The 27,204-nt window shown below is 40.3% G+C and overlaps 1 protein-coding gene across 3 annotated transcripts in view; it reads right to left on the bottom strand.

Annotated features, from left to right (window-relative positions):
* Positions 1-27,204, bottom strand: part of LRRC4C (leucine rich repeat containing 4C) — a 593,943-nt gene that overhangs the window by 359,619 nt on the left and 207,120 nt on the right. For all 3 annotated transcript variants that reach the window (XM_033149579.1, XM_033149612.1, XM_033149590.1), the window contains one exon: positions 2,202-2,291. The gene's annotated coding sequence lies outside the window, so the exon portion shown is untranslated. The remainder of the gene's footprint in view (positions 1-2,201; positions 2,292-27,204) is intronic.

Genomic DNA, 27,204 nt, shown 5'->3' with positions numbered 1-27,204 from the left:
CAGATGGACAACACCACCCGGCTCCAGTTCACACATTGATAAAGTGGCTGATGTGCAGACTTCATTGTTAGTCAGCTTTAAAAGCAAGCAGATGGAATCATTGGCTGTTCCCCACTGGACAGTGTTCGCAGGGAAGAAGCATCTGGGATTCAAGTGAGGTTACTCTCCTTAACCACACTAAGCCAAGCAGCATTAAGAGGCAGTGTTGCAAGGCAGCTCTTCGCCCACATGATGCCTTCAAGTGCTCATCGAAAGCAGCTCTAGACCCTACTCTGTTTGGCCCAACCTGGCAGAGAGACCACAGACTAAGAATAATAAATTATTATTTATACCCCCGCCCATCTGGCTGGGATTCCCCAGCCACTCTGGGCGGCTTTCAACCGAATATTAAAAACAATACAGCATCAAACATTAAAAACTTCCCTAAACAGGGCTGTTTTGTAAAAGTAAAATAGTTGCTTATTGCCTTGACATCTCCTGGGAGGGCGTTCCACAGGGCAGGCGCCACTACTGAGAAGGCCCTCTGCCTGGTTCCCTGTAACCTCACTTCTCGCAGCAAGGGAACTGCCAGATGGCCCTCGGTGCTGGACCTCATTGTCTGGGCTGAACAATGAGTGTGGTGATGCTCCTTCAGGTATACAGGACCAAGGCCATTTAGGGCTTTAAAGGTCAGAACCAACACTTTGAATTGTGCTCGGAAACATACCGGGAGCCAATGTAGATCTTTCAAGACCTGTGTTATGTGGTCTCAGCGGCTGCTCCCAGTCACCAGTCTACCTGCTGCATTCTGGATTAATTGCAGTTTCCAAATCACCTTCAAAGGTAGCCCCACATAGAGCGCATTGCAATAGTCCAAGCGGGAGATAACTAGAGCATGCACCACTCTGGCAAGACAGTCTGTGGGCAGGTAGGGTCTCAGCCTGTGTACCAGATGGAGCTGGTAGATAGCTGCCCTGGACACACAGAAAGCCTAGGCAGTGAGGAATACCACATCCTAGTATAGTAGTGTGAAGTAGGTGAAAAAGGAGAACAAGGACAATCAATCTCAAAACCAACAAAAACTTATCCCTTGGCTCCCAAAAAGGCAGAGAGCAATGAAGTCCACTGTGCAAAGGGAAGGGTGGAATGGGTGCTATGCCAGGGATTAAGAGAGCAGGGATTAAAAGGCACACTTGACACTACCCATCATTGGCTGTCCTATGATACATGACACAGGCCAACTAAAGCCACCCAGAAGTCTCTCCTACTTCCCAAACAGATGGCACATTCAAGGCTCAGCAGAGTGGCATTCTCAGTTTATATCCAAACTAATTCCAGAGGGGAAAACCCCCATAGAGAAAACAAATTAATACAAGCATTCAGATATTCTGCCTCCATAACTTCTCTGGTAACCTGCATTTCATTTCATTTTTTTTCTTTTTCTTTATGTATTTATAGGCCACTTTTCTAAACAAAGTCAAAGAGGCAAGCTACACTATATACATAAAATTACAATGTTAGATTGTATTAAAAACCAACATTTCAAGAAGTTCAAAACAGTTCAGCTGGTATACTCGAAGATTTGAGAAATAATAAACACCCTTCTTATGGAAGTACAAAAGTCTTTCTTTGGAACTGTCAGTTATTTATCTTCTCTGAAGGTGGACATTTTAATTATGTACTAAAGGAGATTTGTGGCTTTCTGTTGTTAAGTGCTTTCTCAAAGTACAGCAGTGACCTAGCCCAGCACAAAATACCCATCTTAGGAAGCTACAGAATAAAGCAAAATAGAAATATATGGGTGGAGACGTTCAAAAGTCTATGGAAAATCTTCCCAACACCTTTTCAGAAGCCTCCGGAATTCCAAAACAGCTCTTTACTCTCCACTGATTTCAAAAAGCAATTTGGAGATTTGACACCATAAGATGCTAGACATAGAAGAAAAATGTTACACTTCTCATTTACCAGTGAATGTCTTTTGGAACTCAAGAGTTTGAAGAGCAGCTTGTGACTTCTAGGAAGCACTTTCACAAATCACAGTTGGGGGGAAATGAGCATGTGGTCCTAGCCTTGCTATATATGGTTGGTCTCGTGTTAATTTGACAGCTTACATCAACTAGTAACACACAGTAGGGAATCTTTTTGATGAAAACCAAAATGCATTTGCTAACCAAAATTGGCAGCAGAATTTCCACTATAAAGCAATTAAGCAGTACACTCACACAATATTCAGCATATCCAGTCAAATGACATCTTCTTTGGCCTCCATATCTTTAAGCCATCATGATCTTTTGTATGAGAGAAATTCATTTCTGAAGAGAAGAAGAAAAATCAAAAGTTAAATAGACTTAAATTGTCTTCTAAAAGATCTTTGCCTGCTTCATTAATTTCTGTGGGGCCTGAATGTTCATCAGATAGCACCCCAATAACTAAAAAGCAAGCAAGCAAACAAACAAACAAACAAAAACAGAATTGTTAAGATACCAAAGTTACAAATAATGAGTGGGCACTTCAACTGGTGCCCTAATATTCATGGAAGGGCTTTTGATCCAATGGATGTGTCCACAAATGGGAAAAGAGAAGAGGGAACTTTTGCTAAATACTCTCCCCATTGCACTCCCAGGGGCCCCACCCAGCATGAGCACCTGAGAGCTGGGGAACTTTCCAGAAGAGGGTGAAAGACGGCATGGGGGTTGCAGAGAGAAATGGGCAAAAATTGCCTTCCCTCTTAGGGCATGGACCAAAATCCTTCTGTTAACTCAAGTCATACTGTGAATGACTAAGTGCTGTCATAAATAAAATCAAGGAAATAGTCTAGTGTCATCAGTGAAAAACTTCAGGTTATTTAATACTTTTTTTTTAAAAAAAAAGACCAGTACTAAAATCTGATCATTTCCCTAAGAAAGTGGGATATATTAATATAGTTTAATTGCTTCAGTGATTCAAAGCTTATCAAGAATACAGTGGTACCTTGGGTTACATACGCTTCAGGTTACATACGCTTCAGGTTACATACTCCTCTAACCCAGAAATAACGCTTAATATATTTTAATTGCTTCAGTGATTCAAAGCTTATCAAGAATAAAGTGGTACCTTGGGTTACATACGCTTCAGGTTACATACTCCACTAACCCAGAAATAACGCTTCAGGATAAGAACAGAAATCGTATTCTGGCGGCACGGCGGCAGCAGGAGGCCCCATTAGCTAAAGTGGTGCTTCAGGTTCAGAACAGTTTCAGGTTACGAACAACCTCCAGAACGAATTAAGTTCTTAATCTGGGGTACCACTGTACTGATAAGATTAACTATGAACAGAAAGATAGTATGATAGGTAATTGAATAAAGTCCCTCTTTTTGCACAAAGACTTGAGTACTTGAAAAGATACTGGTGTCAACATGTATATCTTCATGAAGTGAGAGGAGCTGATATGATACAGCCTTGCTATTTTCCTGCTTTTCATGGAGCAATGCATATGACATTCTATATCTGTGTATTTGTGAAGGCATAATCTCCTGCATTTTTGCAGGCAGCAAGGAATAATGGGTTGGATTCATACTTTGTCATTCTTAGACTCTCTGCTGAAATAAGTGAGGTCCCACCTGTATTGGCATTCTGATAGCATTCCTTTGATCTTTTGGCCTATGTGTCCTGTTTTAATTCTTGTGCTATTTTAACTGGCTTGTTTATCACATATTTTATTTATAGATTTTTATAAATGTTTTAGTATTTTGTTTTATTTTTAAGTATGTTGTTCATATTTTAATGTTTACATATTTTTGCATTAAGTAGTATGTGCATATGATAATAGTAGTAATAATGATCCCACTGAACTCACTTCAGATTTAGTAAATTAGTAGGTTGTGTCTACACTAAGCAGATAAAGTATGGAGCTTTAGTCTCACCAATGAAATCAATGAGACAAGTTAGTAACTACCTCGGTTTTCGAACGTAATCTGTTCTGGAAGACCGTTCGACTTCCGAAACATTTGAAAACCGATGAGCAAAGGGCGGCCTGCCAATTCAATAGAGAAAATTGTGAAAAACAACAGATACATGCAGTGGAAGCTGTTCGACTTCCAAGGCATGGTCGAAAATGGAAGCATTTTTTTCCAGGTTTTTGACATTCGAAAACTGAAACATTCGGCAATGGAGATGTCCGAAACCTGAGGTACCGCTGTAAATTCAATGGGAATAAGGATGTTGAGAGTTGTTAGGAGACCAAAATTCTTCTCACAGAGCTACAATTCTCAGCACTGTTTAACTATCAATCCCTCTTCACAAGGAACTCTGAGTTGGGGTGAATGTATGGTGTGAATGTGGCCACAATGAGAACCCAGCCAATCTTTCCTCATCCTAAATTGACAGAAGGAACACCTAGTTGCATGTGATGTGGAGCAGCCATTGTGCAAAGTGATAGATATATTGATGATTGAGGGGCTGGTAATGGCTCAGAGAGCCAATGGTGGGGAAGGCACCCTTCATAGAAATCAGTATTTCAGGAACCCAGAAACCATAACTGGGGTTTTGTCCTGTGAGGCTAGGAAGCTTGTAAAAGAAAAGGAGATTGGCCAAATGGGACCCAGGCTTTAATGAGAAGCTGAAATGGAATAATCTTGGGCAAAATAGCAGCCAAACTTATTTTGGGCAAAGCCTGTTGGTCAGTTGAAATTCCCATTGTCCCCTGCCCATCCCTGCTTCATCTACATTAAGAATGTCATCCAACCTTGAAGTACAGCCATTTTTAGATAGATGAAGTTTAAGTTTAACTTCATCTATCAACCTTGCTCTATGGTCTAAGCAGTGAAGCAAAGAACATTTTTTCAAATTAAACATTCAGCAGTTATTTATGGAGTCGAAACACAAGTGCTAATGTTGACATTTGGTCAGAACACAATGGCAAAGCCCTCTGCTGTTTCATGAAGAACATAATGACTAATGAGGTTTGTAACTACCACAATTAGTCTGGTTTTACATCTCATGCAGAACACTAAACTACACTGTGGCTCCCAAGCACATTTTGTAAAGGATGTGGTTAAGTGTTGCCTCAGATGTGAAAAATGAAGCCCAGTGACCACCTTGTTTTGAGTTGCAGACGCCAGTTGGCCCATAACCTGAGACTTGGGCCCATCCTCTGTTGTTGGTACTACTGCACATTTCCGCCAGTGTGATCAGAAGAGCATGCACAGCTCCAGCAGAGTCTTCAGCAGAACACCAGAGTTTTCCTGCTTTCCAATAGTCAGCTTTCTCCAGAGTTCCTGGTTAAGAAAACTCCTTACCCATTCAGTTCAGTTTAGAATCTAAAGTGTTTATTGTCTCATGACACAAGACAAGCACAGACACACTAGCTACATAAACTTTAAGAGATGTCGGTACACCATGATCTACTCTACTATAATACAGTTATTCTGGTCTTGGAAGTAAACCCTGTGAAAATACAAGTATAGACAGAGATTCACTAGCACTTTAGCATACTAGCTCATCATGCTAAACTGAACCATATAACATTGAACCTTCAGCTTTTCCACATCATTTCAATCCAAATGCCTTCCAAATAAGTCAGGGTGGAAATGGTTCACCACGTCTTTTGTTAAATCTCTTTTCCATGTGAATTCAGTAAGTATGGAGTTCTAAGCTGGTTGCTCCAGTCACATGGCTATAACTAGCCGCTTTTGTTTCAGACCAGAATGGTATCTCTGCCAATAGTTTAGAACCTTTAACCATTTGTAACTAAGCAATGTTTTGACTTCCTCTGCATCTTTTGTGACTTCTTTATGGAAAAGCACATGAATCTGAGTTTTGTAAGCAAACCATCTTATCACTTACCAAATGTGTGATCTATCTCTGTGCTCGGGAACTTGGATAGTTTGGAAATAACATTTAAAAGGGGACATTATGGGGACTCACCAGAAGGGTTTATTTTAATGGCTTCACAGCAAATATTTCCATGCTTTTCTTTGCTGCATGTTTTGCAATGTTATATCTCTGCTGGGGTTCTCTCACCAAATTGGGTCCTCCCTTAAAGAGTGCACGTATTGCAGTGAGAACTGGCAACCAAACCCTGTGTTGTGGGTGGGTATGATTGACAGCCACAACACCCAATCGGTAGGTCCCTCGATGCAGGGTTCAATCAGGCCAATGGGACGCAAGCTAAATGGATCGAGGGACCTATAAATACCCATGCATATGACCCAAAACCTCTTCTTTCGGTGTGTGCATCAGAACACCTGCCCACCTCTCCCTACTTTTAGGGCTTGTGTGCTTGACCTTGCTATGCCATCGTGTGTTGTCTGTCGTTGGGACAGGGGCATGGTGGGAATTTTCTCCACTTGGCTGATTGGCTGTTGTCATTTGGGTTTCACCTGCCATGTAGCAAATTGTGACAACTTGTAAGGTTGCGGATAGGCTCTGGTTCATGTGATAGGGATGGGAGAATGCTTTCACCATCCCTATGTGAAGGGTATTCCATTAAAGGAATCCAGGAACTCGGTGGTTTGGTCCACCCCTGAGAGGGTGTTGTGCCCGTGCCTAAGTCCAGGGGGACATTTGGGTGGTGGATAGAGCATGTCCCCGGCTTTCCGCTTATCCAGGTGTTCACCCTTGGCTGACTTATGCTGGAACCCTGGATTGGCGCTACGTGCAGAGCAGGGAGCTAGTTGAACCAGAGCCTATGCAACCAATCACTTGCTGTAATCAATAAAGTCATGTCCTAAATTCTGCCAAAAACCGAACCAAAATTTGAGTCTTGTCTGAATTTATTTGGGGGTGAGGTTAAAAGGTCTGAACACGCAAAGACTACTTGGTCCAAACTTGGGTCCTGGATTCCAACCAAAAGTGAGGTAAATTTGTCAGCAACGACAACATTATACTGCAAGATATACTCCCCCCCCCCTTGCTGGTCTATATATTTAGAAGTACCTTCCACAATGTGTGATGCCACCACTTTTACTTCAAATCCCCTCAAAGCTGACCTTTTCCTCAAAGCTATTGCATACTTCCACTTAGTTACGGCAGGGGAAGAGAGAAAAAAGTTTGTGTCAAAGCTCAAATAAGTGAACACTGTTCTCCTGTTTACACCTGTCTCCACTTCCACTTTTCCTTTGTGTAAGATTGTAGATTGTTGGGATCCAACCTTCTTTACTCTGCAAAGTACCCTGCACATTGATGTAACAGCAGCAGCAACAACAACAACAACACCACCAGCAACAATAAACAGAAACCTTCTCTTAAATCAGTGAAATTTAGCACCTATAAAATATAAATATATCAATTCAAACTAGAGGTGTGTGCAGCCTCTCCAAATACTCCATCCTATTTGTAGGTTAAGACATTTGCTGGGCCATGTGACCAAACAGATGCAGGGTACAAACTTTTTTCAACTATTTCTCAGAGTTGGGGATTCTTTCTTAAGAGATTCACACACACACACACACACACACACACACACACACACGTGTTGGAAGTCTGGACAGCATTTTGTATCCTCCACAATGTCCTCCACCTAGTATTGGGGGCTAAAAATGCAACACACACTATGTCATTCATCTATCAGCAAAATACTGAGCATTCTCCTTCTTCAGTATCTATTTTTCTTCAGTATTTTAAAAAGCACAAATTCCTGTGTGAGGGAGAGTCTCAGTATGCACACTTGAAAACAAACCAGCTCACTTACGGACAATTCCTGGGCCTGGATCAGCCAAGAGTCTCCTAAATTTAACAGGAATGTCTCATGGGAAGTACTCAACAGAGATCTTAAATCAATTTTGTCAAGTTACCTAATTTGTCAAGAGGAAAAAAGACAGTTCTCCAGAGATAAGTGATTGAAATACATCAGAACAGCAGAATCAGGTGCATCTTGGGAAATATACTTTGTGGGCTTTGATTTGAGCTGTCACTGAAAACATGATTCTGCAATTCTTTTTTTGGCAAATAGGGAACTTGTAAAAGCTTTGCTTAGACTAACAAGGCTGTATTTCTTTCTTTTTCTTTTTTGTTCTCAGACACAAGCCAAAGATCACAAATCAAGTGAAAAGAAGAGAAATTAAATAATCAAAACTGGGGACTGGGTTCAAATATTAGAACTGCATTTGCCTTGGTAATGCTTTTTAAATAAACCATTTTAAGTAATTCCTTTAGCAATAGAAAATAAATTCTATTTGTGTCTGTCTGTTTAGCTATCTAATAGTGGACTTGAACCAATAGACCCAATTTAGTCATGTGAAGACAACATGATAAAGCTCCAGGGTTTGCCCATCTTGAGCTTCCTGCAGCAAATGAGATAGGAAGTAGGTAGGTAGGTATATAAAAAATGAGATTTCCAAGTGATGAATATCCTTTGCTGTCTCCTATGCTGAGATAATTAAAGCTTTACTATGCTCATTTTATTTGAGTTCATAGCAAGCCATATTACCAGCTTATTGTCTCATTGTATATAACAACCCATAACATAGCAGAAAGTAATATATTGAATACAGATGGGCACAGCAATCCTAGCTGGAGAATAGCAGAGCAGCAGTGCTCCTGTCATATCTGAATCCCCCTACTGGCTCCAGCTGCTAGGAGACAGCTTTTTTGTTTACCATTTTCCTCTGCCCTGAAATAATAATAATAATAATAATAATAATAATAATAATAATAATAATAATAATATAGAAAATATTACTTGTAATATTTGTCCCAGCCAATCTAGGCGGCTTCCAGCATAACAAATGCACAGCAAACTGTCAAACAGTAAAAACCTCCTGATACAGGGCGGCCTTCAGGTGTCTTCAGAAAGTTGTGTAGTTGTTTATCTGTTTGACATTGGATGGGAGTGTGTTCCACAGCGCAGGTGCCACAACCAAGAAGGTCCTTTGCCTGGTTCCCTGTAACTTCACTTCTCAAAGTGAGCGAACCATCAAAAGGCCCTCAGAAATTCTGTGGCTTTACGCTGGTTACTACCAATGGGAGACCTTCCAATGGTCACTTCCTGCCCGGATGGGTGGCAGTTGAGCTACAGTGGAGACCCCCACCCCTTCCACCCATCACAACACACCAGCTTTTGTGTGCATGCACACTTCTTCAGAAGAAGTGCATGCTTTCTTCTTCTTCTTCTTCTTCTTCTTCTTCTTCTTCTTCTTCTTCTTCTATCACTCGTAGCCGAGTAAGATTGTTTTCCATAAACACGGTTTTAACAATGAGTCCATAAGTGACTGTGTAGGCCAATGCTGGATCCACACGTCCTTCCACAGTGGGGGCATTGGTTTCTGGGTGGGAGTTGATTGTGGTGTGGATTTGCCAAGCATGCCTTCCTTTTAGCACATTTCTCTGTTGTGTCCTGAGTTTGATCGTCTTCAAAGCCCATGACACCTTTGGTAAAGGCTGTTCTCCAACTCGAGCGCTCGGAGGCCAGTGTTTCCCAGTTGTCAGTGTTTATAGTACATTTTTTTAAGATTTGCCTTGAGAAGTCTTTAAACCTCTTTTGTTGACCACCAGCATTACGCTTTCCATTTTTAAGTTCGGAATAGAGTAGTTGCTTTGGAAGACGGTCATCAGGCATCCACACAGCATGACAAGACCAACGAAGTTGATGATTAAGACTGGTGTTCTTTGCTTCTTCCAGTACACTGATATTAGTTTGCCTGTCTTCCCAAGTGATGTGTAAAAAAAAAAAAAAAAAAAAATGAGACACCGTTGATGGAATCTTTCAAGGAGTTGGAGATGGCATTTATAAGTGGTCCATGTTTCACAAGCATATAGTAAGGTTGGTAGTACAATAGCTTTGTAAACAGGCATTTTCTAACAGGCATTAGAAGTGCATGCACACAAAAGCTCATACCAAGAACAAGCTTAGTTGGTCTCTAAGGGGACTGAGCAGCATACTAACCCACGCCCATCCATAAGGGGGCTAGAATTCTAGCCTAAGTAAGTTGTGCTTTAGTCCTGTGGGAATAATTTAACTTAGGTAAAGGTAAAGGGACCCCTGACCATCAGGTCCAGTCGTGTCCGACTCTGGGGTTGCGGCACTCATCTCGCTCTATAGGCCGAGGGAGCCGGCGTTTGTCCGCAGACAGCTTCCGGGTCATGTGGCCAGCATGACAAAGCCGCTTCTGGCTAACCAGAGCAGCGCACGGAAACGCCATTTACCTTCCCGCTGGAGCGGTCCCTATTTATCTACTTGCACTTTGACGTGCTTTCGAACTGCTAGGTGGGCAGGAGCTAGGACCGAACAACAGGAGCTCACCCCGTCGCAGGGATTCGAACCGCCGACCTTCTGATCGGCAAGCCCTAGACTCTGTGGTTTAACCCACAGCGCCACCTGGGTCCTTTAATTTAACTTAGTCATTGTTTATTTCAAGAGACAAAACTATGACTCAAATCCAGCCCAGTAAATTTAATTTCCTCCTTCCAGTTAAACACCTGATACTTGTTGAGGGATAAAGGCCCAGGCTGCCTTAAGCCTACAAGGGTAGAAAGTCCCAGGTGTGTGCGGTCATTACCAGGAATGCTTTTATACATGCCTTCAAAATTACATTGGAATATGTAAGATAGGCTGCTCTCAGTCTCTATCTGTCTTAGTGGCTGGAGGAGGGAAGGACGAGCTACATGCAAATAGCCTTCATACTTGCATAACCTCTAATGTTATGGATGTTCCCTGTGTGAATCAGATAAATGAGGCTACACCACTTTTGATATCCTTGAGAAAATAAAGCAAATCACTATTTTAAAATTAAGTCACAAAAATGATTCATGAGTGCAAGCTCTGTGACAGCAGTGGGTGGGTGGGGGAGCTAGACTAGTGGAAGGAGTGATCTGAGGGGCCTCAATGTCACCCTCCATTGATTTGAGTGATGCAGCATGTCAAGGATAAAGAACGTCATGTGGGAACAGCAAAGAAGCAACAATGCATGGTATTTTACGGCATCACTTCCATTGTCAGTTACTATAAAACCTGGGGACAGACCTTGGGAGGTAAGCCATACATTGATTTGTTCTTGAAGCTTTGACGGTGTGTTGGTTGCTGTGTAATCTTTCTTAAACCCTTCAATAAAAAAGTACAGATTGTTTTCAGAAGACCCTGCCGGTGGCTTTGACATATGCATGATTGATTGTTCACACAGTCCATGTCTCCGTTGTTTGTTATACAAATATTTTCAACCTTCTTTTAAACATGGGAGCAACCCAGCATGAAGCTCGAGACAGCAAGGATTTCTGTTACTAAATCCCAGATCTAGAAAGCATCTCAGCTGAAGGACAATTTGCCTGGCTTGACACCTTAGATGCAAAAGGTGCTACTGGGAATAATGGCATGGATTTAGCTTGCTGTACTTCCAAGTATAAGGCAGGCAAACTGCTGCATTAGGAGTACCACAAAGCTTAAGCAAATACTCATTTGAATCAGGCAAATTTGTTTAGATGAAATTCACATCTCTTGCATCTTCTTTATCTCACTGGATGTATTCAACATACCTTGTCTTAGTCAAGCAAACATACTTTTGATCTAAGTTAATGTATTAAATTTTTGCATCGGCAGAAACCTTTATTTGAACTATCTGCCAGCTATAATATGAAGAAAAGTATTATAACAAATGTATTGGCTATATTTTTAAAACCATATTTCCATCCCATTGTGATGAAATGCTAAAAAATAAAGGGGAAAGGAAGGTGTTTTAATTCATTTATTTATCAACATTTATAAACCACTTGATTGTAAACGAAACCCTGAAGCAGTTTCCAGAAAATAAAATGAAACAAACGTTAACATTATCAATTAGAAATATCAAAATGTTTTTGGATATGGTATGAATGCTAAATATAGGACTGAAAGGTATGGATGTTATATGTAAAGCAAGACACCATGACTGAAGGAAGGAAAGGGGGCAGGATATATTGATCATTGATGTCAACAGCCCTGAACATCTAATTGGAACTATAATCAAATGAAATGGCACACACAGCTCTGTAACTGTAGGAAGTGGGAAGATCCTCTGGCGCCAGTCCAACAAGAGGTACATATATGGATGCCTGATCCATGTACACATCATTCTGACCTGGAACATGGCACGAGATTCCATAAACCATCTAAATCTCCCCCCCCTTTCTTTGTCACAGATTCATTTCGGGTGCAATCTGAAAGGTACAGTCCCGAAGATGGAAGCAGGGTTGGAAGAGAACGAAAAACTGTTGTGATTTAGCTGTGGTCCCTGCATTGCAGGAGATTGGACTAGGTTGCCCTTGGGATCCCTTCTGGCTGTACAGTTCTGTGATTCTACTCTGAACTGTAATAGCCGAAGTTCTGAAGTAAGGGGTAGAGAGGCACCATCACACTCCTCCATATATATATATTAAAAAGCCACCCCCCAACTATTCACCTGCCATTGGGAACACTGGAAAGGAAATTCAGCATATTCCATATAAGGCTCGCACAGTTTCCTCCCTGGCTTGGAGGTATGCCGAGAAACTGGGAGAGCTATGGCTCCTTCTGATCAATCCATCTCCAGCATGTCTGATTTTGGCTCCAACATCCGCAGGCAAAGGGCTAATTTGGGCAGGGCAAAGGGCCACAGGGGCTTTCATGTGGGCAGATAAACCTCTCTGAAGCTGGATCAACCTTTCTGAGGTCAGATCTCTCTCTTCTTCAGCAAGTGAGATCAGATGCTTCCTACAGCCCTTGGGGCAGCCTTCCAGAGCCATAAGATTGCAGGGTTAGTTAGTTATTCTATTTGCATACTCCCCATACAGCTTAGTTTTCTGAGCAGTTTACAGAAACATTACACACACAGACACAAATGTTGTTCAATATCTCACACGGTAAAAGCATTAAAACAGCCATAAAAATCACAACAGCAACAAACCAACATAAGCATCTAAAGCAATAGCAGCTAAAACAATTTAAATGCAACATAAAACCAACAAAGAATGAGAGAGGATTCAAGCTAAACTCTAACACACCATTTACACCCACTATGAGTCAGAGAACAACAAATTTATTTACCTGGCACTTAAAGGCCATCCAATAGGCACAAAGTGAGCCTTTGGGGGAGGGCATTCCACAAATGGGGTGCCACCACCAAAAAGGCCCTCTCCATAGAAACCATGCATCTCACTTCATTGGGTTGGGGAACCTAGGGAAGAGTCACCAATTAAGTTTTCAAGGACTAGGCAGGTGGTTGTAGAAGAGGGGAAAGATACTCTGGCCACATACTCTGCCCAGGAAGAGAAATGGAAGTCTATTTCCCCCCTTTTCTTCTTCTCAATGCAAAATCTTACATAGTTCTATAAGCCCTTGGGATGAGCAAGTTGTCTATCAATCAATCAAATAAATAAATAAATAAATGTGCTACATACATCAAAGAAAACACGCACAACCACCCAACACAATGGGGAGAAATGAAACATAATTAATGGTTTGATTAGGAATGACTAAAATCACGAATCATTAATAATTGAGTGATTAAGGATGATTAGTCATTCTTGATCAAATAGACATTCATCATTTTAAATAATTTGGTTGATTTCATCCTGTATGTCTTTTTAATGTGAAAAATAACTTCAAAGTCCCAGACTAAATATGCAAGCAGTAAGTATTATTTACTCAGACACCCTTTCCAGAAGCAGAGTGCAATGAAGATGTTAATGATGAAGCATTGTGAAAAAAGCACAGGCCTTCAGAAAAGAATGTGGGCTTTCGCCTAAATAATGTATAATCTAATTTAGAAAGATAACATGAATAGAGGAACATTTCAAGATTACAAGATGTTCTATGGGGAAACGTCCCATCTTTCTATGTCACCATGATCTTTTTAAAAAAGCATTTCAGGTTCCATCAAGTTATAGAATGGGGTGGCAGTTTTTGTTTGTTTGCTTGCTTGCTTGCATTTTAATCAGGATATTTTATTACACAAATGTAAGACGTTGACAGAACAATTACAGGCGAAAGTCCTTGATAAAAGATGAGATTTTAATGAAAATTCAGGGAGGAAAAGAGGGGGCAGTTTGTAGAAGACAAGCAGGACATTTTCAGCAATGTTGTGTTGATTCCCCCTTCCACCAAACAATGATTTTTTTGGTCCATTCTCCATTACGTAATGAGAAATGAAAATGTGGTGAACATTATCAAAGGGGTGAGGAAATTTTGACAAATCCTCATGAGTGGGATTTTAGTGAGGAAGATGCCTTTGACTCATCTAGCTCAGTATTGCCTACACTAATTGGCAGCAGTTCTTTGGGATTTTAGACAGGGATATCTCCCAGTCCAGTGCATCGAACCTGGAGATGCCCTGGATTGAGCCTGGCATTTCCTAATGTCTCAAAATGGAGTGTTCTGAAGGTAGGACAGGGCTGACAGATGCTGAGCCACTTCCACAGTGAGCTCCAGCTGGTGTCAGGCTCCATCCTTGGGCCCAGTCTGCCTGCTCCCCACCTCTATGGCTGCTGTCATGAGTGGCTTGAATGTGGATGTGTGTGGGAATACGCTCCGACGCCTCCCCATGCACGGCTGTTATCTCTCCAATCTTGTGCTGCCGCGTGTGGAGGAGAAAAGAGGATCCGGCCGGAGCTAGAGCCGGGATCCCTCCGTGCCTCTGCAAGCGTGCCAGAAAAGCCTCTGCTAACGGCTCCTAGACTGTTTTCCCGCTTGTTTTATTGAGTTGTGATTGGTCAAAGCCTGTTTAATGACGTTGTTCAATTCTTAAATAAATGGCCCCTGCCTCTGTTCAGGGGCAGTTGGGAGAGCTCGCTATTAGTGAGTGTAATTGAACCATTGACTGCAGTCTCTTTTTTTGACCTCTTTCCTGCTTTCAGCCGCACCTTCTACTTTACTTCTCGTTCTGCCTATTCTTTCCTTTCCGGAAACCTTCAGAAGCCTTTGTAACGTAACTCCAGAGGAGCCCTCGTGACTCCAAGGAAACCTTCATAAACCTTCTGTTTTTTTTAACAATAGCCTGACATACAGCCTGAGGAAAGATTTCCTGACACAGAATTGAAACCCCTGTCCCCAAACACTCCTCCCGTTTATCATGCTTGCAAACTTTGTGTCTGTCAGTCAGACTGCTGTCAAAGGCAAGAACACAATTATATGGTAATCAAAGGGTTTGGAACGAAAGACTGCCATTTGGTTCCTTCCATTTTTAAAATTGTGTCTCATAATAATAATAATAAAATTGAACATTATGAATGTAGTTCATTGCCACCCTTGCAGAAAGGTATGGCTATTTCATGGCACACTCATGGCTCATGATCAATCCACTTAACACATTCCTTTGTCTGGCATTTAGGTCAGGGGTCAGTAAACTTTTTTCAGCAGGGGGCCGGTCCATTGTCCCTCAAACCTTGTGGGGGGGCCGGACTATATTTTGGAAAAATGAAATGAACAAATTCCAATGCCCCACAAATAACCAAGAGATTCATTTTAAATAAAAGCACACATTCTACTCATGTAAAAACATGCTGATTCCCGGACTATCTGCGGGCTGAATTTAGAAGGCCATAGGGCCAGATCCGGCCCCTGGCCTTAGTTTGCCTACTCATGGTTTAGGTTATCTTTCTTGTGCCATTCCTTCACTCTGAACTTATCTAACCTCTGGTTTGGTTTGTCCCACACCCACCCACCCACACTCAGCAATTCTGTGTTGCCTTCAGGCTGAGCCCTTGAACTGAAAAAACAAAACAAAACACCCTCTTGCTGGATCAGCAATACAAATGCAAATGCCTTCTCCAGGCATTCCTCACTGCAATACTCCATTATGACAGCAATTACCACCCCATAAATCTGTCCTCTTTCTGTACAAAATAAAAACAACAAAAAACAACCAGGAATGTAAAAGATGCTGTCCTTACCAGACAATACAGACAATGCATATTATCTAAGCAGGTACTTCATATTTAAAAGCAATTACACATTTGGGGATTGAGAGGGGAAGTGGTGTTGGTGAAACAAAACAAAAAACAACAACTATCCACTATATTTAACCTGTAATACCTTGGTTTGAAAATTAAAGATAAATGATGATAGAGAGAGAAAGAGGAGGAGGATCTGTCTAGGAACCAGATGGATTTGAGTCCCAAATATATTTATATGCACTAGGAGGAGAGCTGGATTCAAACATTAGCTGAGCCTAATTCAGAAGTTGCAGATCCAAGCAGGTTTGTAATGCAAGCATTACAACTCTGAAAGTTCTTCTCTAACTCAAATTAAAGTCCAAGCCATAGCAAAAGTGAGAAGAAAGTAGCTCCGAGAGTGAATAGAGAAGTTTTAACATAACGGCGTGCAGTTTAATAAAATAAAATGAATCTTAAAATATTATCTTGGAATGTGAATGGTTTAAACAATAAGGTAAAAAGGAATAGAATAAGACACGTACTACTCAAACAGAAATTAGACATTATTTGCCTACAAGAAACCCACATAAAAAGAGACCACAAAAGAATCTTAATTGACCCAAAATTAGGATCTGAATTTATTGCAGCAGATGAGAAGAAGAAGAGGGGGGTAGTGATTTATGTAAGACCAAGTCTAGAGCCACAATTAATTTTTGCAGACGGAGAGGGAAGAACGGTTATTCTCAAAATTAACTACAGAGGCGAGCCAATATACATTATAGGAATATACGCACCAAATGGGAAGAAGGTAGAATACTTTAAGAAGATTGAATCCAAATTGATGGAGTTTGCCGAAGGGAAAATGGTGATGATGGGGGACCTAAATGGGGTAGTCAATACGCAACTAGATAGAACAGGAAGAGGAGATGAGAAAAAGCAAGGAAAATTACCGCATACCTTTTTCAGAATGATGGAGAAATTAGACATGAAGGACAGCTGGAGGTTTCAAAATGAAATAGAAAGAGAGTATACATATTTTTCACATGCAAAACAAACGGCAAGCAGAATAGACGCAATCTGGTTGTCAATAGAATTATTGAACAGAATTAGGGAAATAAGAATAGAACCAAGAATAATCTCAGACCATAATTCGATTCTACTCCAATTAAGACCAGAATGGACAACAGGAATAAGAAGATGGAAATTAAATGATGATTTATTATATGATGAAAAAATTTTGGACGGGGCAAAAAAAGAATTAGCGGAATTTTTCAAATTGAATAATGACAAGCAAATTGACCAAGGAACAATATGGGACACAGGGAAAGCATTTATTAGAGGCTACTTCATAAAACAGAATATTAGGAAGAAAAGAGAAAAGGAAAAAGAAAAAAAAAGAATAATTGAGGATTTGAATAGAAAAGAAAAAGAACTATATAGGAGCCCAAAAAATGAAAAATTAATAAAAGAAATTAATATGTTAAAAACGGAATACAAAACTAAAATAGAACAGGAAATGGACTGGAATTTAAAAATTTGGAAACGAAATAAATTCGAATTTGCAAATAAACCAAGCAAATTTCTCGCCTGGCAATTGAAAAAAAGAAAAAATGAAAAAATGATAAATAGAATAAGGATTGGTGATAAATATATAAATAAACCACAGATGATAGTAGAAACCTTTTTGAAGTATTATGAAGAGCTATATAGGAAAAAGGAGGAAGACAGTAATGAAATAAATAACTACTTAGAGAAACATAAATTAGAGATTAGTATAGAGGAAAAAGCAAAAGAAATAGATACCCCAATCACAGTACAAGAGATAAGAAATGTAATGAAAAAATGTAAACCCGGGAAATCACCAGGGCCCGACGGATTACCAACAGAATATTATAAAAGATTGGAAGAAATCGTGATCAGTCCATTAAAGGACCTAATGAATCAAATATTAATTAATGGAAGCCTACCAGGCTCCTGGAAAGAGGCATATGTTACGCTCCTACCCAAACAAGATGCGGACCTCGATTTAATGAAAAACTATAGACCGATCTCCCTTCTAAACAGCGATTATAAATTGTTTGCAGGGGTGATTGCAAATAGATTAAGAAATGTGATCAAAGATATAATACACCCAAATCAAGCAGGATTCATACCAGGTAGACAAATTTCAAACAATACAAGGAATATAATAGATTTGTTGGAATATTTAGAGTTCAAAATAGACAAAAAGGCAGCGTTGCTGCTGTTGGATGCCGAAAAGGCATTTGACAATGTCTCCTGGGAATTTATGAAAAGACAATTAGAAAAAATTGGATTAAAAGAGAATATGAGGAGGGCTATAGAGGCAATTTACAATCAACAGAGTGCGAGGCTAATAATAAACGGGAACGTAACAGATAGCTTCCAAATAACAAAAGGAACTAGGCAAGGGTGTCCTCTTTCACCCTTGCTTTTCGTATTGGTTCTGGAGGTTCTACTGAATAATATCAGAAAGGAAAGAAAACTAAAAGGAATTGTAGTGGGGAAGAACACCTATAAGGTAAGGGCATTCGCCGATGATCTGATAATAACGACACAGGACCCAAAAGAGAATATACCGATAGCATTAGATATTATTAAAGAATATGGCAAGGTGGCGGGATTAAAAATAAATTACCAAAAAACTACCCTAATGACTAAAAATTTGGATAAAAATGAAAAAGAAGAACTGCACCAATTAACGGGATTGGAAATCAAAAACAAGGCCAAATATTTAGGAATAAATATAACACCTAAATGTATCAATCTCTTTGAGGACAATTACAAAAAAGCATGGAGAGAAATAAAAATGAACATGGAGGTATGGAACAAACTAAACCTTTCACTATGGGGAAGAATATCGGTGGTCAAAATGAACATCCTCCCAAAAATGTTATTTCTATTCCAAGCAATACCGATATTAGGGGGTATGAGAGTTTTTAAAGAATGGAAGAAGGATTTAGCGAGATTCATTTGGAATGGAAAAAGACCAAGGATTAAGTTCGAGCTATTGACCGACAGGAAAGAAAGGGGAGGATTTGCCATGCCAAATCTAGAATTATACCATGCGGCTGCGGCATTAAATTGGATAAAGGATTGGATAACCTTAAAAGATTATGAACTATTAGATTTGGAGGGTGTAGAAAACAGATATGGTTGGCACTCCTACCTGATATACGAAAAGGTGAAAGTCCACAAAGGCTTCCTGAACCATCTGATTCGGAAATCATTATATTTAATTTGGACAAAATACAAAGGAATTCTAGAACCAAAAATTCCACTTTGGACATCACCTATAGAGGTTATAACAATAAAAAAAACGAATATGGAGGGAGGAAGAGCCACCTATCGAACGTTACTAGAGGAAAAAGAGAATGAATTATATTTGAAAAAATACGAAGAAATTAAGGAACATTTAAACGATTGGCTGCAGTACTTCCAAATCTATCAAAGGTTTATAATAGATAAAAAAAATGGTCTGGCTAAAGAAAAATCTAGATTCGAGAAGGAGGTACTCCAAAGCAAGGGGAAACATATCTCACTGATCTACAACATACTGTTAGAATGGGATTTAAAAGAGGAGGAAGTAAAATCTGTGATGGTGAGGTGGGCGCAGGACTTTGGGTATAATATATTAATGGAACAGTGGGAAAGATTGTGGCGGGTGGACTTAAAGTTTACCGCCTGTTACAACCTAAAAGAACACACACTGAAAATGATGTATAGGTGGCACCTCACCCCAGAAAAAATAGTTAAAATGTATAGGAACGGATCCCCATTGTGTTGGAGGTGTGGAAATGAAAAAGGGGCCTTTCCCAGCTCAATTCAAACAGGCTTGAAGTTGGGTTCAATAGAACTGAGCGTATTTTCTAGCTTGAGGAAAACTGTTCAGTTTTTAGAACCCCATTTATTCTCAGCATGAAAAACATCCTCTACCCTAAAATTGCTGCATTTTAAAAATATGGATGTTATAACAGAACAAGACCCAGATCCTTCTCCCCCTTGCCAGGGATCGATGAATCTGCCAATTTTATTTTCTTTCATTTTCTTTCCAGTCTGCAGTTCAGTTGGCCATATTTCCACAGTATTTGCCTTTTAACCTCCACTCCACTCCCTTCTCCTGGAAATGTGTCCATATTTAAATGTATTTCTCCCCGAAGTACATGCTTTGCATACAAAAAGTCCCAATTTCAATCCCGATTCTCTCCAGGATGACAGATGAACCAAGGGTCTGACTTAGCATGAGGCAACTACTTATCTACACTGTGAGTAATGTTGGTAGTCCTACCCCCCCCCCCAAAAAAAATTAGTTCAGTCCAACCAGGGCAGCTGTGATAGAGAAGCCAGATTGTCCTCCCCCCCCTCTGTTGTACATCACAGCCTTCCTTGTTTGCTTCTGCTAATCCCATTGACCCCCTTTGTACACAGCACACATTGTCACTGGCATCTTGCTGCTACACAGCTTGCAGTAGAGAGGACGATCCTTGCAAAGTCCCAGCTGAAGCTGTTAGCTGAGGAACCGAACAGAACAGCTTTCTCCTTAGCATGCCTAGAAACATAGCTGTGAATTTGTACATACCTTGAAATACCCATTATAACACAGTCTTTTTGAGGGAGATGAATTGTTTGGATTTTTAATGCCTTTAGAATATAGTAACTGTTGCACCAAAGCTGATGGAGAATGGGAACCAGGCAAATTGACACCCACCAGAAAGCTGGAAAAGGTTCCTGGGAAGTATGACTTGTACAATTATCTATTCATATCACAAATATTCTTGAACTCTCTCCACCTCTTTTTTTTTTGGGGGGGGGGGGGCTTTTCTCCAAAGGCCCTTATGGAAACATTGCAGTGATTGGATAAGCAAATGTATTGTCCTATAATGCAAACAGGTGATATGTGACCCTTGAGATGTTGTACTGCAACTCCCAACATCCATGACTATTGACCATTCTGGCAGAGGCTGATGGGATTTGGAATTCAGCACCATTTATAAGGGCCCCATCTGGTTTTATGGTTCATTAACTTGTTTTAACAACAGTAAGCAGAGGGTAGGAGCACAGTAGAGCTCCCCCTGGAACTGCTATGAAACCATTGCTATGTAACTTGTTCATAAGTTATCCGGGCTAAGGGTTAAACAGTGAGTTAACCAAGTAGGTGGGCCCAGTTAATTAGGATAGTGAAAACTCAACACCCTGTAAAAAATGTCATTCTGTTGCTTATTCATTCAGTTTTGAGAGACATTCAAATTATGATTGTTGTCAAGTGGGTGAATTGGCAACAAAATGAAAATGAGATTCAATGTAAGTAGGGGTGAACTGATAACTATGTTGTAAAAGAAAAGAAATCCACTTAATGTTCATACTGAGTAGCGGATGGTGTGGCATCTCCTGGCAGCTGAGTCCACTGCTGGCTGCTTACTGGGAGGAAGAGAGGGAGAGATCAAGGTGGCAGTGAGGTCAGTGCAGTGCAAATGCACCTGCAGACCCAATCCAGTGCTGCTGCTGCTGCTGCTGTGTTTGCACTGCACTAATCTCCCCTTTGCCTCCCCCTCCCCATCTCCTTCCAGGTAAGCAGCAGTAACGCAGCTGTCACATCACAGCATCAGTGTTGGGACCTGAACTTTCTGCAAGCATTCCTTCTCAACTTGCAGATTCAGCAACTGGTGCTTTAAGAACTTTCAGGACTCAGAAGGGAATCAGAGAAGTTGGCAATCACGCATAAGTTTCCTGTAACAAGGAAAACCTATTAGTTTATGATGTGGACATGCTCTCATTGTGCCAGCTCACAGCTTTTCTTCACTCATCCCTCCAGTGTTTTGTCCTGGTCTTTAATCCACATTGTAGAACATCACTTGCCTTAAGTGGCTGTTCAACAATCTAATGGCTATCAGTGCTGTTGAAGGCATTTCCAGTATCTGCCAAAATGTCTTTGTGTAAAAATTCAACCCAAACAAGTTGCAAAATGCATGTGTAGTGCATTGCCTCCCCCAGTACCATTAAACATGTCAAGAAAGTAGACTCATATTGCTTAATTATAGATGAATTATATTGTAGCAACCGTATCATAGCCATGATATTCTAGAAATTGACAAGTGTGCCTGTAATATATCAGGTTTCATTTTCATCATTTTCTTTCACTATCTGGCTATAAACTAGTCATTTAGAATAACGATTGAATGATTCAGGAACATATTTGGCAATTATTATTATTATTATTATTATTATTATTATTATTATTAGCAGAAGAAGGTGCCTATCAGAACATGGGTCCATCTAACTCACTACTATCTACACTGACCAGCAAAGACTGCAGTGTTTCAGATAGAGATATTTGCCAGCACTAACTGAAGATTCCAGAGGTGGACCTGGATCCTTCTACATGCAAAATGGCTGCTCTCCTTCCTAAATGGCTTCAGTCCTTCCTAAAACTAAATCCAGCATATTCATCACACATATGTACAGATGAACCATTTTTAATATACTGCTTCAATTGCTGCCATTGTTTAACTGTCCCCCATGGGGGGGTTCACTGGTGTAGGAAGTGGCAACATTTAATTTAAAAATAATCAGATAACACGTGCAACATTCAACAAGCATCAGAACACATGATACTGCTGGAAATTGTTTTCACTTATTGACAGCTCCATTTATAGCTTTCACATTTGGAAATCCCATATGGAGAATTGAAAATCCCATTCCTGTCATTGACAGAGCTGAGAATAAGGAACGGGACATTAAAACTATCAATGGGATGACCCCCCCCATCCACATGGTGTGGTTTTACAAGCTATTGTAAAGAAGGGATCAGACACCACAGCAAAATTATTTTCGACAGGATTAGTCGAAAGTAATGCATTTTAATATCAAGGATACTATGGACCACATTTTCCCTGATAAAGATTTCTGTTTGTGTGTGTTGGTGCATGCTCAGTGCTCCTGAACAAACAGCTTCCCATTTCTCAGGCCTTTGCCAGTGGAAAACTGTCCCACATTGGCTAGTCAATTCTTTGCTGACACCAGAAACGAAAAGCAATACCCTGGAATGGGATGAAATAGCTATTTGGGTCTGTCATTTAAATAGGGAACTGATGAGTAATAGCCTGACACCATGAGAAATAGCCTGACACTGCACAATAGCTAACTGGATCTAGGCTTTGAATGAGGAACTGATGACAATAGCTCAGATTACACAGAAAAGCTAGATGAATCTCTGTCTCCTATAATTGGGGAAGTGATGAGTAATAAGCTCAGCATGAAGTAAAGTAGCCAGTCAGTGCTTTGAATCATGGACAATGAGCAATAGCAAATACCAGAACTCTGTGAAAATTGACTGAACATGCAATGCAGTGTTAAACAAAGTGAATGGGATAAGGGGGAATGTTTTCACACAACCCTACTTCATAGGTATAATGGAAGTGGCCTGCATGTTAGGAAAAACTGGATTGGGATGTATACTTTTGGAGAACTATCCCCAATAGAAATATGATAGATTTTTTGTGCATCTAGCATAATGGAAAACATCTCCATTACTAACTGTATTTATTGCTATGTTTTGAAAGTGTCTGCGCAAGACAGGTAAGGAAGCAGACCTGGGCGAGTGCTGAAGTCTGGAAGTTGTTTGGAAACTCAGTGGATATCTGAGACACGCTACAAAGTTGCCATGAAAATTCAGTAATTTGTGATGGAACAATGGAAAGCTCTGGAGAAATAGATGGGACAAATTCTCCACATCTCTAGGCAAAACATTAGCGGGCCAAATTTATCTGGCCAAGAGCCAAACTTGGCCTGAGGTCCAGGCTAAAGATAGCAGATGGCTGCAGCCTGGCAGAAAGCCATAGGAATGATAAAAACATAATTAAAAGAAAAAAAAAATCATATGCCATTTTACATCTGGAGTTTGTCAAAGACAATAAAGAGAAGTCTGATCTATAAAATAGAGGAGCATGTGCTTAAAAAACTGTTGTAAACTGATGGTCAATGATGTAACCGTCAAGTCACATGCTGGTAGTATATTTAGTGGAGGTAGGTGGGGGGAAATAACACATCAGAAGAAAGTGGTAAAACAAAGTCCAACAAACATGTTCACGGTAAATAGGTAATTGCTACACACCCTGGAACTGCAACACAAAGCTGGAATTCAGATTCTCCAGCTCAAAAAAATGTAGGTCATAGTACTGGAATGCCTTCAGGGAGTGGCTAGCAGCATGTTGAAAGAGGACTAGCATGTAATCTATTGAATTATTTTGCAGTCTCAGTTTATTGCATTGACCCCATGGACCTCAGCAGACTGCTTCTTGACCCTGGCTGCACCCTATCAGTGCTCATGTAAGCAGTTTATTTGTGTTAAGCAGCAGGAATGCCAGAGCGACTAGCTCGTAGGTAATGTCATTCAAGTTTGTCCCTTAACTTCTGTAAAAAGGAAACATCTGTACAATGCAATAAGACTTGGCACTGTCTTTTAAATGCAAGGAGTGGTCCTTGAGGAAGGATTTGCCAAGCTGATTGACCATTAGATCCAGCATCGTGGCAGAAGGTGTAACACAAAAAACTTTGAAGCATCTCTGTTTGAGGTCATCAGATTCACCACACTGAATGAGATATTTGAGCTTTTTAGGCTGGAAAGGGTAAAATATGCAAAATGGCTCAAGGTCAGGCAACTGAATCATAGGGATGGATCTTCCACCCCCTTACAACCCTTAAACCCTCTTTATATGACTCCATGCAGAAAAGGAAGCAGGTTTGCACTCGCTAGCTCTTCGCTCAACGCCTTTGATCCCCTTTTACTCTTGAACATGTGGAGGCTGGAGGGAAGGCCAGCCAATTCTATTTCCTGCCTGTCACATTTCGTACATGAATAGAAGAAACAAATGTAAAGAACTTTAACTAGCAATGGCATATATGGGGTAAGGCAATTTCACAAGTAAACTGGTCCCAAGCTGTTAAGGACTATCTTCTAAGAGTAACACACCTTGACCTTGGCCCAGTAGTTGATTGGCAACCAGGGCAGGTTTCTGAGCAGAGGTGTTACATGCTGATAAGGTCTCACTTCTGTCAGCAGTTGTGCCACAGCATTCTGCCCTAACTGCAGCTTCTGAATCAAGCACGTCTCTTCCAAGTTGTGAGCTCTGAACTGGATACGAGCAGCAGTGCTGGGAGAGGGGTGCTTAATCCTCTTCTTCTTCTTCTTCTTCTTCTTCTTCTTCTTCTTCTTCTTCTTCTTCTTCTTCTTTGCCATGGCCCCAAATTAAATTGATCCCTGCTGCTATATGTCTGGCAGCAGAAAACACAATAACAGGACGGGTAACTTTCTTTTTTCCCAACATGACAAACAGCATCTTTGTGGGAAATGGTGATTTACATTGGGTGGGGAAATTGCGCACCACTGCTCCAGTCCAATTCAGAGTGCCTACATCCACATAGCTGCTTTTAAGTCAAAGCTAATAATACAGAGATACCTGATCATAGAACCCTCATGTCAGCATGTACAGTTTTGATTTTAGAGGGAATGGTAGATTGCCATAGACAGGTTGAAGACATTCAACGGTCAGAAAGGACTCCTCCTTGATACTGTTGCTTGAGGCTAAATATCCTCTCACCACCAGCAAAAGTGTGTTGAATAGTAAACTAAAAAATAAACTTTTTGAGGAGGGTGAGTGTCTTTCTCTTCCCAGTCTTATGCTTTTGTTGATCTCATTAAAATATAGTCTGGTTTCTGTGTGATAGCTTTTGATATCCGATCTCCTCTGATAGCATAAATATTTGGTGAATAGTCAATAGATGTTTGATATATGAATTTAACAATGAATGATTTCATTTACATGTTTGATATCGGAGTTGATATTGAACAATATTGATTACAATTGTGGTTAGTGTCAGGGAGCACTTACATCTAATACAAAATTATATATTTGGGGTCCCCCCCAATGTGGTCAATCTTCATGGAATGTTTCCTAGATTAACTTGTCTACACCCCCATGCATATTCCACAACAGATAATATGCAATCATATTTAGTATCTGACAGCATCTGATCTGATAAATAATAAGCAATGGTAATTAGTGTTTGACAGTGACAACTTGAGAGATTTCATAAGTGAAAATGTATGAGATTTCATATGTGAAGCCTCCTGAAATCAAAGCAATCCCAAGGTGTCAAAAAGTCATACAGATTTTGAAGTAAAAATTGAGCATTCAAATACAGTACTGAGGTGAAAATTGCACATTGCGGCTGTATGTTCAAAGGTCTCAGAGTTCAAATGGCAGATTCAAAAATATCACCAAATAAATACGTATGATTATTTATTTTAGCTTAGCTAATACCAATCCTCTTTACTATTACAAGGTTAATTTGCTTGTGTCGTCTATAACATCTCCTGTTTAGCGAGTGTGAGCATTCCATTTTGAAATAATCTTGGTCTTTGCTGTCTTCTGCATTGCTTCTCTTTTGTGTCTTGGGAACTACATATATATTGCTTTGGATTCCATGGCAGAAGAAAGGCAGAATCGAAACATGAAAAACAACAACATTAAATCACTGGGTGTAATTTTGAGTACTCTGAAAACCCATGGTTCTTACAGCTGCCTATTTTCCTTTGAAACTACTTGGGCAGGTTCAAAAGGGGAATGGGTGTCTAGTGGATGGGAATGCAGCATTCAAACCTGAAGTAGAATTTAGGAATCTATTCAGGATTTCCAGCTAGCAAAGCATTCTTACTCAAGGACAATGTAACACTGGTCAAAAAAGGAAGCAGCAGTAGATGACAACACACTGTGTCTATGATGCACACCAGCACAGTCACTCCTGAGCAAACAGCAAGAGGTTTTATTAATGCAAGAAATGACGGCTGTGTCGCTGAGTGGCTTTTCCTGTCTGATTTGAAAGAATCTGCTCAGTGACTGCATGGCTTCCTGATAATTACTTGAAGTACTATTAAGGAGAGAAAAGAGATGGGGCATGATTTATTTATTTTGCTCTACCAAGGGAAAACCCTTCACTGAGACATACAGAGATCACCCCTCTTTAAAAACAAAAACAAAAACAAAACTTTTATCAACGTCCCTTGAAATGTCTTAGAACCTTAAAATTCACCTTGAAGTTTTGCTTTGGGCCCATCCAATAACTCTTTTCCTTTCCTCCCATAAAAACAGAGCACTAATTTTAAATTTTATTTATTTGTTTAAACCACCTGTATACTGCTCAACTACAATAATCTCTAAGCAGTATGCAAGAAATGCAATACAGGAAAGGTAAACATTGCTCCAAACTATAAAACCAGACTTCAATTAAAATGTGTGCTGATCCAATAGTTCCATGAGGAGGACCTGTCTCATCTCAACTGGAAGGAGACCAGTGTAGCATTATGGAATACTAAAATGAAAGTGAAGCCCACTACAAAATATGTTCCTGCTGTG

Source organism: Lacerta agilis, chromosome 1, assembly GCF_009819535.1.
Source record: "Lacerta agilis isolate rLacAgi1 chromosome 1, rLacAgi1.pri, whole genome shotgun sequence".
NCBI lineage: Eukaryota > Metazoa > Chordata > Lepidosauria > Squamata > Lacertidae > Lacerta > Lacerta agilis.
Note: the sequence above shows the minus strand (reverse complement) of the source record. Positions and strands in the feature narration are given on the sequence as shown.